At 39.7% G+C, this 16528-nt stretch overlaps 1 long non-coding RNA gene across 1 annotated transcript in view; it reads left to right on the top strand.

The window, feature by feature from the left end:
• LOC125157113 (uncharacterized) overlaps positions 1-16528 on the top strand; it is a 360229-nt gene that overhangs the window by 138785 nt on the left and 204916 nt on the right. The window lies entirely within an intron of this gene.

The raw sequence follows: 16528 nt of genomic DNA, 5'->3' as shown, positions 1-16528 counted from the left end.
AAACTATTGGCCCAATAGTGGAATCACTGATGCTATGATATTTCTATTTTCAGTTTTTTGAGGAGCCTCCATACTGTTTTCCAGAGTGGCTGCACCAGTTCGCATTCCCACCAATGGAGCAAGAGCGTTCCCCTTTCTCCACATCCTCACCAACACTTGTTGTTTCTTGTGTTTCTGATTTTAGCCATTCTGACAGGTGTGAGGTGATAGCCGTTTGTGCTTTTGATTTGCATTTTCCTGAGGAGTGATGTTGAGCATCTTTTCACGTGCCTGTTGGCCATCTGGATATCTTCTTCGGAGAAATGTCTGTTCATGTCTTCTGCCCATTTTTAATTGGATTATTTGTTCTTTGGGTGTTGAGTTGTATACGTTCTTTATACATTTTATCTACTAAACCAAATCAGATGTGTCATTTGCAAATATCTTACCAATCCCATAGGTTGCCTTTTAGTTTTGTTGATTGTTTCCTTTGCAGAAGCTTTTCATTTTGATGTGGTCCCAATAGATTGCTTTTGCTTTTGTTTCCCTTTTTTTTCAGGAGGCATATCTAGAAAACTGTTGCTATGGCTAGTGTCAGAGAAATTACTTCCTGTGCTCTCTTCCAGGATTTTTGTTTTCAGGTCTCATTTTGAGGTCTTTAATCCATGTTGAGTTAATTTTTGTGTTTGGTGTTAGAGAGTGGTCCAGTTTCATTCTTTCAAATGTATCTGTCCGGTTTTCCTAACACTATTTGTTGGAGAGACTTTCCTATTGCATATTGTTTCCTGCTGTGTTGAAGATTAATTGACCATATAGTTGTGGGTTTATTTTTGGATTTTCTACTCTGTTCTATTGATCTATGTGTTTGTTTTTGTGCCAGTACCATACTGTTTTGATTACTATATCTTTGTATTATATCTTGAAGTCTGGGATTGTAATACCTCCAGTTTTGTTCTTTTTTTTTTTTTTCTCAAGATTGCTTTGGCTGTTCGGGGTCTTTTGTTGTTGTATACAAATTTTAAGATCATTTGTTCTAGTTCTGTGAAAAACACTGTTGGTATTTTGATAGGGATTGCAATAAATCTGTAGATTGCTTGGGTAGTATGGACATTTTAACAGTCTTTGTTCTTCCAATCCATGGGCATGGAATATCTATTTGTTTTTGCTGTCTTCGATTTCTTTCATAAATGTTTTATAGTTTTCAGAGTATAACTCTTTAACCTCTTTGGTTGAGTTTATTCCTAGGTATTTTATTCTTTTTGGTGAAATTGTAAATGGGACTGTTTTCTTAATTTTTCCTTCTGCTACTTCATTATTAAGTGTGTAGAAATGCAGCAATTTCTATATATTGATTTTCTATCCTGCAACCTCATTGAATTTATTTATTACTTCCAGAAGTTTTTCGGCGGAGTCTTTAGTGTTTTGTATATGTAGTGTCATGTCATCTGTGAATAATGAAAGTTTTACTTCTTCATTACCAGTCCGGATGCCTTTTATTTCTTTTTGTTGTCTGATTGCTGTGGCTAGGACTTCCAGTACTGTGTTGAATAACAGTGGTGAGAGTGGACATCCTTGTCTTGTTCCTGACCTTAAGGGAAGCTTTCAGTTTTTCACCATTGAATATGATGTTAGCTATGATGTTTTTCCTAATTGGCCTTTATTATGTTGAAATATGTAATACGTTCCCTCTAAATATATTTTGCTGAGGGTTTTTTTTTTTATCATGAATAGATGTTGTACTTTGTTGCATGCTTTCTCTCCATCTATTGAAATAATCGTGTGTGTTTTTCCCTTTTTCTTGTTGATGTGATGTATCAAGTTGATTGATTTGCAAGTATTGAGCTGCCCTTGCATCCCAGGAATAAATTCCACTTGATCGTGGTGAATGCTTTTTTTCTTTTTTTAAAGATTATTAATTTTTGAGAGGGAGAGAGCACAAGTGGGGAAGGGGCAAAGAGAGAGGGGGGGACCAAGGATCCAAAGTGGGCTCTGCGCTGACAGCAGCGAGCCTGATGTGGGGTTTATACTCACAACCGTGAGATCATGACCCAAGCTGGAGTCGGACACTCAACTGACTGAGCCACCCAGGGGCCTTGAATGATTTTTTAAATGTGTTGTCAGATTTGGTTTGCTCATATTTTGTTGAGGACTTTTGCATCTATGTTCTTGGAGATATTGGCCTGGTTCTCTTTTTTTTGTGGTGTCTTTATCTGGTTTCAGAATGAGGACAACGCTGGTCTCATAGAATGAATTTGGAAGCTTTCCTCCCTCTTCTATTTTTTGGAATACTTTGAGAAGAATAGGTGTTAACTATTCTTTAAATGTTTGGTGGAATTCACCTGTGAAGCCGTCTGGCCCTGGAGTTTTGTTTGTGGTGAGTGTTTTGATTAGTGATTTGATTCCACTGCTTGTAACTGGTCTGTTCAGATTTTCTATTTCTTCCTGATTCAGTTTTGGGAGGTTATATGTTTCTAGGAATTTATCCATTCCTTCTAGGTATTTCAATTTGCTGGCATATAAATTTTCATAACTTACTCTCTTATAATCCTTTGTATCACTGTGGTGGTAGTTATCTCTCCTCTTTCACTTAGGATATTATTTATTTGAGTCATCACTCTCTTTTTTTCCCTGTTTTGGCAAGTCTGATTAAAAGTGTATGAATTTTGTTTTCAGTTGTCTCCAAGTATATTTTGATTTCCTCTTTGATTTCTTGATTGACCTATTCATTGTTTAGTAGCATGGGAGTTGACTTCCGTGTATTTGTGGTCTTTCAAGATTTTTCCTTGTGGCTGATTTCTAGTTTCACAGCATTGTGGTCAGAAAAAATGCATGATATGACTTCAGTCTTTTTTAATTTGTTGAGACTTATTTTGTGTCCTAATTAGTGATCTATTCTGGAATATGTTTGATGTGCACTTGAAAAGAATGTATATTCTGCTGTTTTAGGATGGGATGTTCTGAATATATCTGTTAAATCTATCTGGTCCAACATGGTATTCAAAGCCATTGTTTCCTTCTTGATACTGTTTGAATGATCTTTCCATTGATGTAAGTGGGGTGTTAAAGTCCCCTAATATTATTGTATTACTATTGATTATTTCCTTTATGTTGGTTATTAGTTGCTTTATGTATTTGGGTGCTTCCATGCTGGGTGCATAAATATTTAGTATTGTCATATCTTCTTGTTGGATTGTTCCCGTCACGGTTAGAAGTGTCTTTTGTTACTGTCTTCTGTCCCATATAAGTATTGCTATTTTGGCTTTGTTTTCACTTCCATCCTTATGATAAATGCCTTTCCATCCCTTTACTTTCAATCTGCAGGTGTCTTGTTTTTTATCCATTTTTTTTTATCCATTTTTTATCCATTCTGTCACTGTGTGTCTTTTGATTGAAGTGTTTAGTCCAATTTCATTAAAAGTAAGTATTGAGATGTCATTTTGTTACTTGTTTTATGGTTATTTTTACATATCTTTATTTCACATAGTTGTCTTGCTGTGATTTTGTTTTCTTTCATTTGAGACATATTTCTTTGTCTCTTTGTTTTGTATAGCTCTGCCCCCGTTTCTTTGTGTTTGGCAAGTCAGGTACATCTCCTGCTCTTGAAAGTAGTATCCTTGTGAAGAAAAGATCCTGTGGTGGCCTCCAGGGCAGCGTCCCCTGTTTACCAGGACCTGACACTTCTGATGTGTCTCCTGTGTCTGTTGCCTGCGCCCTACTGTTATGGCTGAGCTGCATTTGCCTTCACTGCCATCTTCTGCAATGGCTCTCTTTGCCTGTTGTGGGAAGGGCTTGGTCTCTGTGTTGTTAGTGGGCCAGTCTGGGGCCACCTTGAGCTTGAGTTGAGGCAAGCTCCATGTTTGCCAGAGATGCAGTAGCACTGACCTGCAGTACTCTGTCTGTGTGTACCCTGAGAAGCTTTCGTCGGTGGGCACGGCTTGCAGGGAGACCCCCCTCTCCCTGGGGCAGGAGTCACTTTGGTGTGGTGCTGGTCCCTGTAGGGGCTGCTCGCACAGTGCCAGGCTGGTGGCACCGCTTTCGATGGGCTCTAGCCAAGGAGGGCACAGGTCCTCAGGAGAACGGGCTGCAGGCTGTGGTGTTGGCAAGGGCCACGCTGGTCTGCTGCAGGAGGGGTCTGTCTCTTTAAGGGCAGTGACTCAGCTTCCTGTAACCCTCCTGTCTCTCCCAGAGCTGGGCCTGCTTATTAGAATTCCAGGCTGTCAGTCCCACTGGTTGTGAGAATTTGGTGTCTTCATTTGCAAAGCCAAATGGGATGGGATTCCTCTTCCCCCTGCAGGTTCCCTGTTGTGATAGTCTGTTTCTCACGCCTGTCCATGTGTCTGGCTCCCTCCCTCAGGTGGCCACACCTGGGCTTAGCTCCCCACCGCATCGCCACTTTCTTACTATCTTCAATGTGGCCTCTTCTACATTTAGTTGTGGCGTTTGTTCTGTGGGCTTGGGGTCATTTACACTGATGTGGGGGTTCTCTGGTTGTATCTGTGGCACGAACCGAGCTTAGGATCTTCCTACTGTGCCGTCTTCCCCTGAAGTCTGACCTGGGGGACCTTTTGCTACTGAATAATTTCTAACCATTTGGGCATAAAGAAAAAAAGCACAGCCCGTTGACTCTGTTCTTTCATCTGTGACCAGTTTTGTAAATCAATATATATAGGGAAACTTCATCTTGCCGCCCATGTATCTCTGATCTGATAAAATACTTTGGCATTTCTATTAATCTTATATGGACACAGCAACTGGATGCTTTTTTTATTTAAGTTTACTTTGAGAGTCCACTCATTGAAATGTGCACTTCATGGGTAGAGACAGCGTGTTATCAAGGAAACAGAAGGAATTCCTAGCCTACTACTGTCTAAAAAGAAGTATAACAAGAGCCACACATGTAATTTTACATTTTTCTTTTTATTTTTTTAAAAGATTATTTATTACTCCTGTATCCCTTGGGTAAATTCCTAGCAGTGCTATTGCTGGGTCATAGGGTAGGTCTATTTTTAATTTTTTGAGAAACCTCCACACTGTTTTCCAGAGCGGCTGCACCAATTTGCATTCCCACCAACAGTGCAGGAGGGTTCCCGTTTCTCCACATCCTCTCCAGCATCTATAGTCTCCTGTACCCCAATGTTTATAGCAGCACTCTCAACAATAGCCAAATTATGGAAAGAGCCTAAATGTCCATCAACTGATGCATGGATAAAGAAATTGTGGTTTATATACACAATGGAGTACTACGTGGCAATGAGAAAGAATGAAATATGGCCCTTTGTAGCAACATGGATGGAACTGGAGAATGTGATGCTAAGTGAAATAAGCCATACAGAGAAAGACAGTTACCATATGTTTTCACTCTTATGTGGATGCTGAGAAATTTAACAGAAACCCATGGGGGAGGGAAAGGAAAAAGAAAAAGAGGTTAGAGTGGGAGAGAGCCAAAGCATAGGAGACTCTTAAAAACTGAGAACAAACTGAAGGTTGATGGGGGGAGGGAGGGAGGGGTGGGTGGGTGACGGGTATTGAGGAGGGCACCTTTTGGGATGAGCACTGGGTGTTGGATGGAAACCAATTTGACAATAAATTTCATATATTGAAAAAAAAAAAAAGGCCATAGTCAAGGACATGGGTTGGCAAACTATGGCCAGTAGGCTAAATCCAGCTTACCATCTGTTTTTGCAAATAAAGTTTTATTGGAACACAGCAAAAAATAAAATAAAATAAAATAAAATAAAATAAAATAAAATAAAATAAAATAAAATAAAATAAAATATTATTTATTTATTTTGAGAGAAAGAGAGAGAGTGCAAGCAGGAGAGGGGGAGAGAGAGAAGGAGAGAGAATCCCAAGCAGGCTCCACACTGTCAGTGCAGAACTCGATGGAGGGCTCAAACTCACGAATCGTGAGATCATGACCTGAGTGAAGTCAAGAGTTGGATGCTTAACTGACCGGGTCACCCACGCACCCTTTACATTTTCTAATAGACATTTGTAAAAGTAAAAAGCATGAGGTGAAATTAATTTTAACACTGTATTTTCTTTAGCCTGATATAATCAAAATATTATCATTTCAGTATCTAATCATAAAAATATTAAGATATTCTACATTCTTTCTTTCATACTATGTCTTTGAAATCTGGAGTATATTTTTCACTTACAGCACATCTCAGTTTGGAATTGCCATATTTCAAGGTCTCAAGAGTTACAAGTGGTTAGTGGCTGCTGTACTTGGGCCACACAGTTCTACAGTTCTAGAATTTGCATCTATTAACTTTTTATAAGACAAGGTTTCCCAGTCTCAGCACTATTGACATATGGGCTGAATAGTGTTTGTTGTGTGTTGGGGGAGATACTGTCCTGTGCATTGCAGGATGTTAAACGGTATCCCTCGCCACTACCCAGTAGATACCAGTATCACTGTCCTTCCATGATATGACCACCAAACATGGCTCTGGACATCAAATTAGAACCAAAGCTACAAGAAATAGTCACTGCACCATGAAAAGTTGTCTCTAGTTGCTCTTGCTACAAGTCCTTGATGATTTCTCCCAGCCATTCACAAGTGGTTTTCTAAAGAGCTAAGCGAGCATATGGAGACGCTGCACTAGACATTCCATTCCATGGATTCTTTTGTGGCTCTGTGCTCTGAAGAAGCCATTTGGTAGCGATGAATTAGTTATTGATTAGAAAGCACAGTGGATTGTTGAAATCCAGTTAACAGCCCCTCTCAAAGGGTTCTGGATCATCATATTGTAAGTCTAAGTAAACACTTGGCAGAATATACTGCTGAATGTTTTGAGAATCACTGTCCCTGTGAATTTAATGTTCATTGAACTTATTGTGAAGTATTGGGAAAATGGATACATTCTAGTGGAGAGACGCAATTGGTTTAGGTTTTGATGAATGGATTTATGATGAAGTGATTATTTTCAGCAGTGATGCTAAATATATAAACCCTTCAAATGTAGTCTAGAAGCCTGTAAATTTGCATGAGAAGCTCATATTTTTACAAAGGACTGTGAAAGACAAATGTAAACTGTATTTATATTAGCAGGAAACCATTTATTTGCTACAAGCAATTAGTTATTTAAGCATTCAGTCATTGGGGAGACATTTTGCTTTAGGGGTTTTGTTAGGTATGAGCTTCAGAGGAGGAAAGTTACTTGAATAAAGCTGAGAGTTCCAATTTGGAGTAGTCAATCTCTCCATGTAATGAGAATATTTTAAAATATAAAAATATACTGCGATCCACAGAGGACTCAAACTATAACATCTAGCTTAGTTTTGGTCCAAATACTTCATTTTTTTGTGTGTTATGAAAATTCCATTGAACGTCATATTATCTGTGGATGAATGGGACACATTGCTCATATTGAGTCAGAGTTCATGTATTTGAATTATAGTTCTCCATCAGCAGAGCCTAAAATGATTTTTATTTTTTAAGTATAATAAGAAAAGTATATGTAAAGAGAAAATGTCGGTGGGTAGTATTTTTTGTGTAGTATGGTCAGTGTTTGTGTTTCACAAAGGATGAGTCATTATATCCAAATTACTCATCCAATAAAACCTTTATTGAGTGTTTGATGCATATCAGGTGCTAATCTAGGGACTGGGGTCACAGAGATGAATAAGGATGGAGTCTGCCTTTAGACATTTTCGTACTCAAGAGGAGAGAGAAATAGGCAATTTTCAAACATTTGGTAGGTGCCAAATGGAGATATATGGAAAGATCTGGGGTTGGTAACTTTCTTGGATTCTGGAGTCTAGAGATGCTTCTAGAATAGAATAGTTTGGAAGAATGAGTAGGCCTTAGCCAGGCAATGATAGAGATGAACATGTGGCAAAGGAGGAGAGGAAAGTGTGGCAGATTATTCCAGGCAGAGGGATAGCACGTGTAAGAGGCTGGAGGTTACAGAGAGTATGATGTTTTAGAAAGATCGAAGTTCACTTCTGTAGTTCACAAGTGGGAAAAAGCTAGGAGCCAGTTTGTGTGTTGCTGGAGTGTGATAGGTTAGATTATTTTTCTAGACATATTCGTTCTCTCCCTTTGCTTTCGCTGGGGGGAACATACCTGCCCATGCTCTTGGCATTGGGATTGGCCTATGACTTCTTTGGCCAATGGAATAATGGCAGACGTGATGTAATGAGGCTTGAAAGACAAGCTCAAGCCAGCTCACCCCCAGATTTGTAAACATGCCCAGCTGAAATCAGCAGAGGCACCTTCCTGAATCCAGTCTAGATCAGACTAACTCCAGCCAACCCACAGACTTGTGAGCTAGTAAATGCTTATTATCGCATGCTGCTGAAATCTTGTGTTTGCTTGTTATATAGGAGAAGCTGACTAGAATATCTGAACACTGATTTGTAATTCAGGCAGTCACTTGGTTATTTGTTTTCCATTAACATATTAAATTCCATACTGTAAAGATAGCATATTTAATATCGTCTATAAATGACATAATGAATGATGGTAGAATGAATAATGTATTGACAAAAGGGAAAAATGAGTACATTAATATAATATGCTGAAGTTGTAATGCAAGTAACCACAAATAATACCGTTAGAATGCAAAATAAGACTTTTATTCATTGGTGTATTCATTCAACATTAATTGATTAAAAAAGTACCATGTATCCAACACTGTTGGGATCTAGGAAGACAGCAGTGGGGAAAACATTTTCCTGTTTTCATGAGGATTATAATAGAGGATCCAGAGGTTTGTAGTGAGAATTTTGTAGGGATTGAAGGAAATTTCTCCAAATAAAAACTCAGTGGATTGGACTCTCCTCTCTGGCCCCTTGCTCTCTTGCCCATGTGTTCCCACTACCATGCTTTTTAGGAATGACCAATTGTTCTTACTTTTTCACAGATTGAGACAAGAAAAAAATATGAAGAGAGAGATTTTGGGTGCCCCAAATTATATTCTCATGTCTAGAAGTATCCTGAGATTCTGGAAGCAATTTCCAATGGAAGCTGTGAAAATTTCTTTCTGGGAGATATTTAGGCAATGGGTATGAAAATTATCTTGGGGAAAGGTTTTATGTTTAGCTCTACCACATAGGGCTTGGAGAGCAGAACCGAATGACTCCACAGCCTCAAGATTTTCTCATTGGTCTTTGCAAAATGACTATCTATGGGCAGGATTTTGTTTTCCATTTTTAGTGCAGCTGTCTCTAAATTGGAGGTCATTAATGCATTGTTTAATGTGTATTCCATTGTGGCAGCTAGTCTGCTTTCAGAAATAAGCTGAAAAAATAATCAATTTCTAAAAATATCCTCTAAGCCCAATTGCTTTTGGCATGTCGGATCCAGGCAGGCTTTCTTATGGAAAGTTGAACGAGCTGGATATTTTTGTAGAGCTGTTCTCGGTTGTAGTCATCACCGCACTGACAACCGTCTGTGTCAATCTGTTTATTCTTTCCCATTTTGTTCAAGGGGAATGAAAATAAATGGGCAGAACCAGCTCATTCTAGGGAAGTAGAAATGAAATGCAGTAGAGACATGGATCTTCAAGAATGAGTCATGACACGCAAGCCACTCTTTTTTTACAAAGTCAGTGAGTTATCTGTTTCACAACATGGGCAAAAAGGAACTTTAATGAACCTGATTAAAAGAAAATTCTTACTTATTAAAAAAATATTTTTAATGTTTATTTTTGAGAGAGATGGACAGAGTGCAAGCAGGGGAGAGGCAGAGAGAGGGAGACACAGAATACGAAGCAGGCTCCAGGCTCTGAGCTGTCAGTACAGAGCCTGATGCGGGGCTCGAACCCACAAACTGTGAGATCATGACCTGAGCCGAAGTCTTAACTGACTGACCCACCCAGGTGCCCCCAAAATTCTTATTTTTTTATCACCACCAACTGTGGGACAAAATGCCAGGTTGATTCTGATGTCACGCCCTGAGAAGGACACAGCTTTACTTCTTTGACATTTCTGCTGAAAAGTGTGCAACCTGAATTAATCACGAGGAAGCATCAGGCCAACCCAAGTTGAGAGCATCCTAAAAAACAACAGTCCTGTACTTTTGGAAAATGCCAATGCCATTCAAGGCAAATAAAATAGACATGAAAAGTAAACACAATGTAGATCAGAGAAAAAAATTTCCATACAGACTACTATTGGGAAAATTGCAGAAATCTGAATATGGCAATAATAATATATCAGTATTAAATTTCTTCAATTTGATAATCATGCTCTTCTCAGAAAACACACTTTGAAGTGTTTAGGGACAGGGGTAGGGTCAGCAAATTACTTTCAAACAGATGATTCAGAAAACATGCAGATAATAAGCAAATGGGGCAAAATGTTTTCATCTGGTGAATTTCCTCAGGTTATATGGAAATACTTTCTAGACTTCCTGTGATTCTTCTATAAGTTTGAAAGTCTTTTAGAATAGAAGTTAAGAATTACTTAGCAAAAATTCTTAATGTTTCAAAAGGCTGTGGCAGCGTAAGTGACTAAGAAATCCTTTACCCCACAGTCTGATATGTAATCAGGATGAACTTTAATTCTGTTGGCGTGAATTCACTGGTAAAAATTACCTTAAAAAAAGAACTTTCTTAATAAATAATTGCTTAACCTTAGTTAATATTTAACATTTTACATTTATTTATTTTTGAGAAACAGAGTGAGACAAAGCGTGAGCGGGGGAGGGGCAGAGAGAGAAGGAGACACAGAATCCGAAGCAGGCTTCAGGCTCTGAGCAAGCGGTCAGCACAGAGCCCGATGCGGGGCTCAAACCCACAAACTGTGAGATCATGACCTGAGCCGAAGTCAGACGCTCAACTGACTGAGCCACCCAGGCGCCCCCCCCCCCATTTTTTTTAATGTTTATTTATTTTTTAGAGAGACAGAATATGAGCAGGGGAGGGGCAGAGAGAGAGGGAGACACAGAATTGGAAGCAGGCTCCAGGCTCTGAGCTGTCAGCACAGAGCCCGAAGCGGGGCTCAAACTTACCAACCGCGAGATCATGACCTGAGCCAAAGTCAGAGCTTAACTGACTGAGCCATCCAGGCGCCCCAACCTTAGTTAATATTTAAGAAATGTTTTGTCTGGACAATAATGATTTTAAATTTAAAAAAATCAAACAATTAAAATAAGTAATAGCTAATATTAGTTTTTAAAAAATCAATTTTATTTTCAACTAAGAGTAATAAGATTGATGATGAGTTGGTCAATGTCTAGATGGCTGGAATTCCTAATGTGGCAGACGATCTTAACCAGTAACATCCCCATCCTTCCCTTCTGTTTACACTTGACTTGGCTGTTACTGGATTGTTCTTTTTCTGTTGTTGAAATGACTGCATTTTAAAAAAAGTTGTTTTGACTAAATTAATTAACTATTAGCCAATTTAGTAATCTTCAAGTTAGTAATATGTATGAATTTCCTATGCATTTAGTCATGACTGGAGACATTATGTCTTTTTAAAAAATCAAATGTATCTTTTTAGGTAAAAGAGAACCTTAAGGTTTTTAAAACACATCCATAAATATTTCTTCTTTACAACACTTCAACCAACCACGTTGGGAATGATGATGCAGAAGGACAAACATATTGTAAAGGAATGCCTACTTGAATGGGGTCATTCTTTTACAAAATAGAGATAAATAAAATCTTTTCTGTCAATCTTGATGCCAGAAAGTCTGAAAGGCGAATGTCATTTGCCTCCAAGAAAGGGTAATGCTGATGCTTCACGGTATTTACCAGAACAAACTTCCCAGGTTGTTAAATTATTGAAGCATCTCTGGATGAGTTGGTAATAGCCACTGTTCCGGCTCTCAGGTGCCCTCCCTACTTCACACCTTTTTCCCTGGTGTCTTCTCAGGATGCCTCAGACTACCTAAAATCTAACCACCGAAGAGTTGCAGCTGGGCATAACAGCCAACCCCCAAGACCGAAGTGGCATCCAATCTAATGGGTTGGTGCCACTGTTAAATATCTTGAATGTGATGCCTGTCTACAGTGAGTCCCTATTCACCTCGGGAAATGGAGCAAGATGAGAAATAAACTGTCAGAAGGGAAGAGTTAAATTAAAGCTTTAACTTAAATATTTGAATGACATAGGTCTCCAAGAGACTTTTTTTCTTTAGAACCAGTGTGGAGGATGGATTGTTGACAGCCAGTGGATTTAGACAGCCGGAGACCCAGTGTCTCCTTAGGGGTGGGTAGGGCAATATTATTATCAAGAAAGAGAAAAGCAGCCACTGCAGCTGGCAATCAGCCTGACATTCACAGCTGAGTCCTGGTATGCTTTTGTTGAACAGAAACAATTTCATAGAATACCAGCATAAGACAAGGCCACTCCACAAACACAATGGTCAAGAAAATACAAAAACAAAAAAAAGACTACTCTGCCATCAGGTCTGAACATAGGCAAAAATATATTCTTTGAATCACAAAAAGAATCAAACATCCCACTTTCTTGGTTAATATGAGCGACCACTTATTATTTTTTTTTTTTTACTAATTACAGTTTCAATCTCACGTCCTGTCTTCTAGATGAGATTCATCAAGATACCCAAGTTCCTCTGCTGACAGCATCTAATTCAAAGCAAAGCCCCACTTTCTTGAATCCTCCCCCAAATCTCTTACCACAGTCCAGTATTCTATAATGCCTTTTCTAACACCTTCTTACTGAGATGTACGTGGGTTCCCAAGATGTATGTTCTTTCTGGTTGTTATGAATCCACAAACCCAACTGAATTATCTACAGTTGTGCTCCTCTCCGGTCTTTGGAAGACATTGATGGTATCATGGTCCTGTAATGCCTCAGAACACTTTCTTAGAGACCTTTTGGGGGGAAAAATCAAGTATAAAAATTCTTTTCCAATCACCATGTGACTAAGAGATTCTTTTTTTTTTTTTAATTTTTTTTTCAACGTTTTTTATTTATTTTTGGGACAGAGAGAGACAGAGAATGAACGGGGGAGGGGCAGAGAGAGAGGGAGACACAGAATCAGAAACAGGCTCCAGGCTCCGAGCCATCAGCCCAGAGCCCGACGCGGGGCCCGAACTCACGGACCGCGAGATCGTGACCTGGCTGAAGTCGGACGCTCAACCAACTGCGCCACCCAGGCGCCCCAAGAGATTCTTAAGAGAATGGCTTCTGGCCACTGAGAATCAGAAAAAATGAAGTTCGCTGACCACTGGCTTATAAGTGTGGCTTAGGCAATATAGAGGATTTGGGGATTTCTGATCCCTCAGGCTGTTACTCCAGGTGGTTGTAGGAAAACAAAAGATATGGATTCTTTCCCTACCTCTTTATTATTTACATTATTTTAGCCAATAAATAATGGTAGAAATTAGATATATAAGAACCAAGTTTTGATTTCTTATGAACGTTATAGAAAAATACACACCAAACAATATTAAAAAGTAGTAATTACTTGGTGACATTCTGCTGGGTGTTTGGTGTGCAAACAAATCATTTTCGTAGTATTTATGTAAGCATAGACGCACTAAGAAGACATAGTAGAAATAACATTTGAAGTTTATCTAAAGAGACTAAATCAGAAGTTAGTTTACATGAAAACATTGTAATAAAAATGCAAACAAGCAAACCTGGGAAATTAGGCTGACGCTTTGAAATGATAATTGTATAATGCTCTTAACTAGTCATTAACGCGGAGCATTTTGGAACAACTACTTGCGTTAAAAATATCCTGCTTACCCTACATATTTAGAAAATAATGAAGTTGCGGTCGATGGCATTTTAAAATGGGAAGCAACCTAAGCATGCCCTAGTATTGCAAATTATAAACTGAGGCATGGAGAGATCTGCTAGACGAGACCCTGGGGTCTACTCTATTGGTCTTTCCGCTTTGCCAGTGTGCAAACATTTCTTTGAAAGGATGTGTTTCACTAATTCACATGGATCTTTTCCTCGGTTGGCCCACTGTGTCAAAACTTCTGATATATTTGACTTCAGTATGAATTGATTGTCTAGACCAGACTTTCTCAACCTTGGCAGTACAAATTCTCCCTCATGATGCTGATGGGGGTGGGGGTGGGGGTTGGCTGGATCATTCTTTGTTGGGAAGGGGATGCTGTTGTGTGCGTTATATGATGTTTAGTAGGGTCCACACTCTAGATGCCAGGAGTACCCCCAAATGGTTGGGTGGGGAACCCAACAAAGTGTCTAGACTATCTCCGCATCACACAACTCAGTGCAGTTATGTCCCCAGGACTTCGGCCTTCCCTGAAGGCTTGCAGGGGGGAGAATTGGTTGTGTGTTCATAGCTTTTCTTCAGACTCTTGTAAAAGAGTCTTCCTGGTCTCATTCTCCTCAACATTTCTTTCCATTTTGGAGGCAAGCGTGGAAGACCTGTTTGTCGGATTTGTGGATAACACAAAGGTGAGACATACACAGGGTAGCAGAATCAGGCTACAGACTGCTTCCTGTGGCAGCTAGGTGCTGTCATCCAGAGCAGATGCTCCAGAGCAGACCTGCTGAAGTTTACATCCTAGTCTTGGCTGCTAAGGGATCTTGGCATCTTAGTCAACAACAATGCATCTGTAAAATGTTGGTAATATTAGCCCCTACCTCACAGGGTTGTTACAGAGATCAAGCGATTTAATACTTGTGACAGGCTCAATACCTGTCCCTGAAGAAGTACTATACAAAAATTTGCTAAACTAGAAAAAAATCCTCAAATAATTGGCAAAAACCTGGCGAAATGTAATGGGGAAATGCAGGTTTACTATTGAGTTTTGTTTTTTTTTTAATTTTTTTTTTCAACGTTTATTTTATTTTTGGGACAGAGAGAGACAGAGCATGAACGGGGGAGGGGCAGAGAGAGAGGGAGACACAGAATCGGAAACAGGCTCCAGGCTCTGAGCCATCAGCCCAGAGCCTGACGCGGGGCTCGAACTCACAGACCGCGAGATCGTGACCTGGCTGAAGTCAGTCGCTTAACCGACTGCGCCACCCAGGCGCCCCTGCTATTGAGTTTAAACATAGAACATGTTCAGGGAGTGTTGGGTTAATAGAGAAGGTCATGAGAAAAGGACCTGAGGAATTCAGTTGTGCTTACAACTAAGATAGTCTGTCATCTAGGCAAATCTAGTGGGTCATTGTCCCACTTTTTCTGCCCATATCAAGCCATTCATGGGGTGCTGTGGGGTCCACTTTAAAGTCAGACACTACTAAGCTAAGAAATGCTGAGGGGTGGTAGATGTTGCCGAAAGGAACCCAAGCACTGTGTCATCTGGAGCAGTGCTGAATGGATTGGGGCTTTTAATCTAAAGAATATTTAGCAGGACCAGTGACAGATGTTGTCCATGATTTGAAAGGCTGACATTTGGCTATAAGAGGACATGTAGTCCTTGTGGCTCCAGGAGGGTCGACTGGGAGTTTTGCTTGAAAGTTACATGGATACATTTTTTTGGATTCAACATAAGGAGACTTTCTAACAATGAGCTTCATCTCAGTAGAATGGGCTGTGTTGTGGGATGGAATGTGTACCCAGCCACAATCATATGGGAGAAAGGGTTGGGAGTTGAGATTATATAGATTCCTGTTTTGACTGGGTCCTAGGATATCTGCCAATAGTAAGATCCAATTGATCTATAAATGCTAAATTAAAAAGTAGAATTTTTATATGGTCAAAATGTCAGAGTTTATAGTGAAACAATATAGTCCTTAACTCTGGCCCTCCCTATTAACAGGCCCATTCTTAATTATTTCTGCTTTTACTACCTAATTACTCTGTGTCTAAAACAATAGTTTTAGATTCCTCCTTCAACACATAGGAAATTTAGACACTGTCTGCTGGCTTTTTTCTGTGAGGGTTGATAATATACTTCACCTTCTCCCTGTCCTCACTACTTCTTGTACATCTTTCCAATTCTGGTACATCTTTCTTGTAAATCAGTTCTTGTACATCTTTTCAATTCTTCACTAATCTTAGTTTGTTGTATTAGTTATCTAGATAATCTAGTGCTGTTTAACAAATTACCACAAACTCTGCATCTTATTAAAAGCACACATATATTAAGGCTTCCTACTGGAAGACCCCAACCCAATTTGGATAAAATGCAGCTTCTTGTTCATAGTTCTGGTATGGGGCTAGAAAACTACACTTGTAGCAAGTTCCTGGAAGTTGCTATGTTTTTTTTTTAATGTTTATTTATTTTTGACAGAGAGAGATGGAGGATGGGCGGGGGAGGGGCAGAGAGAGAGAGGGAGACACAGAATCTGAAGCAGGCTCCAGGCTCCGAGCCGTCAGCACAGAGCCCGATGCGGGGCTCGAACCCACAGACTGCGAGATCATGACCTGAGCCGAAGTCGGACGCTCAACCAACTAAGCCACCCAGGCGCCCCTGGAAGTTGCTATGGTTTGAACAGCAAGGCCTTATAGTAAAGAGGAGGGCACATACATGTGTGAGTGGACCTGGGAGCAAGTAGACAAGTGACAGAACAGTCTTTATGCTCTGTCATGTAGCTGGTTTGTTGGATGAATTGGTTTCAGAAGGATGCTGATAGAATCCAACTTCATTTATCTCTGGTTCTTGCCTTTCAACTGTCCCGTGTTGAGTCTCTT

Source organism: Prionailurus viverrinus, chromosome X, assembly GCF_022837055.1.
Source record: "Prionailurus viverrinus isolate Anna chromosome X, UM_Priviv_1.0, whole genome shotgun sequence".
NCBI classification, from domain to species: Eukaryota; Metazoa; Chordata; class Mammalia; order Carnivora; family Felidae; genus Prionailurus; species Prionailurus viverrinus.
Note: the sequence above shows the minus strand (reverse complement) of the source record. Positions and strands in the feature narration are given on the sequence as shown.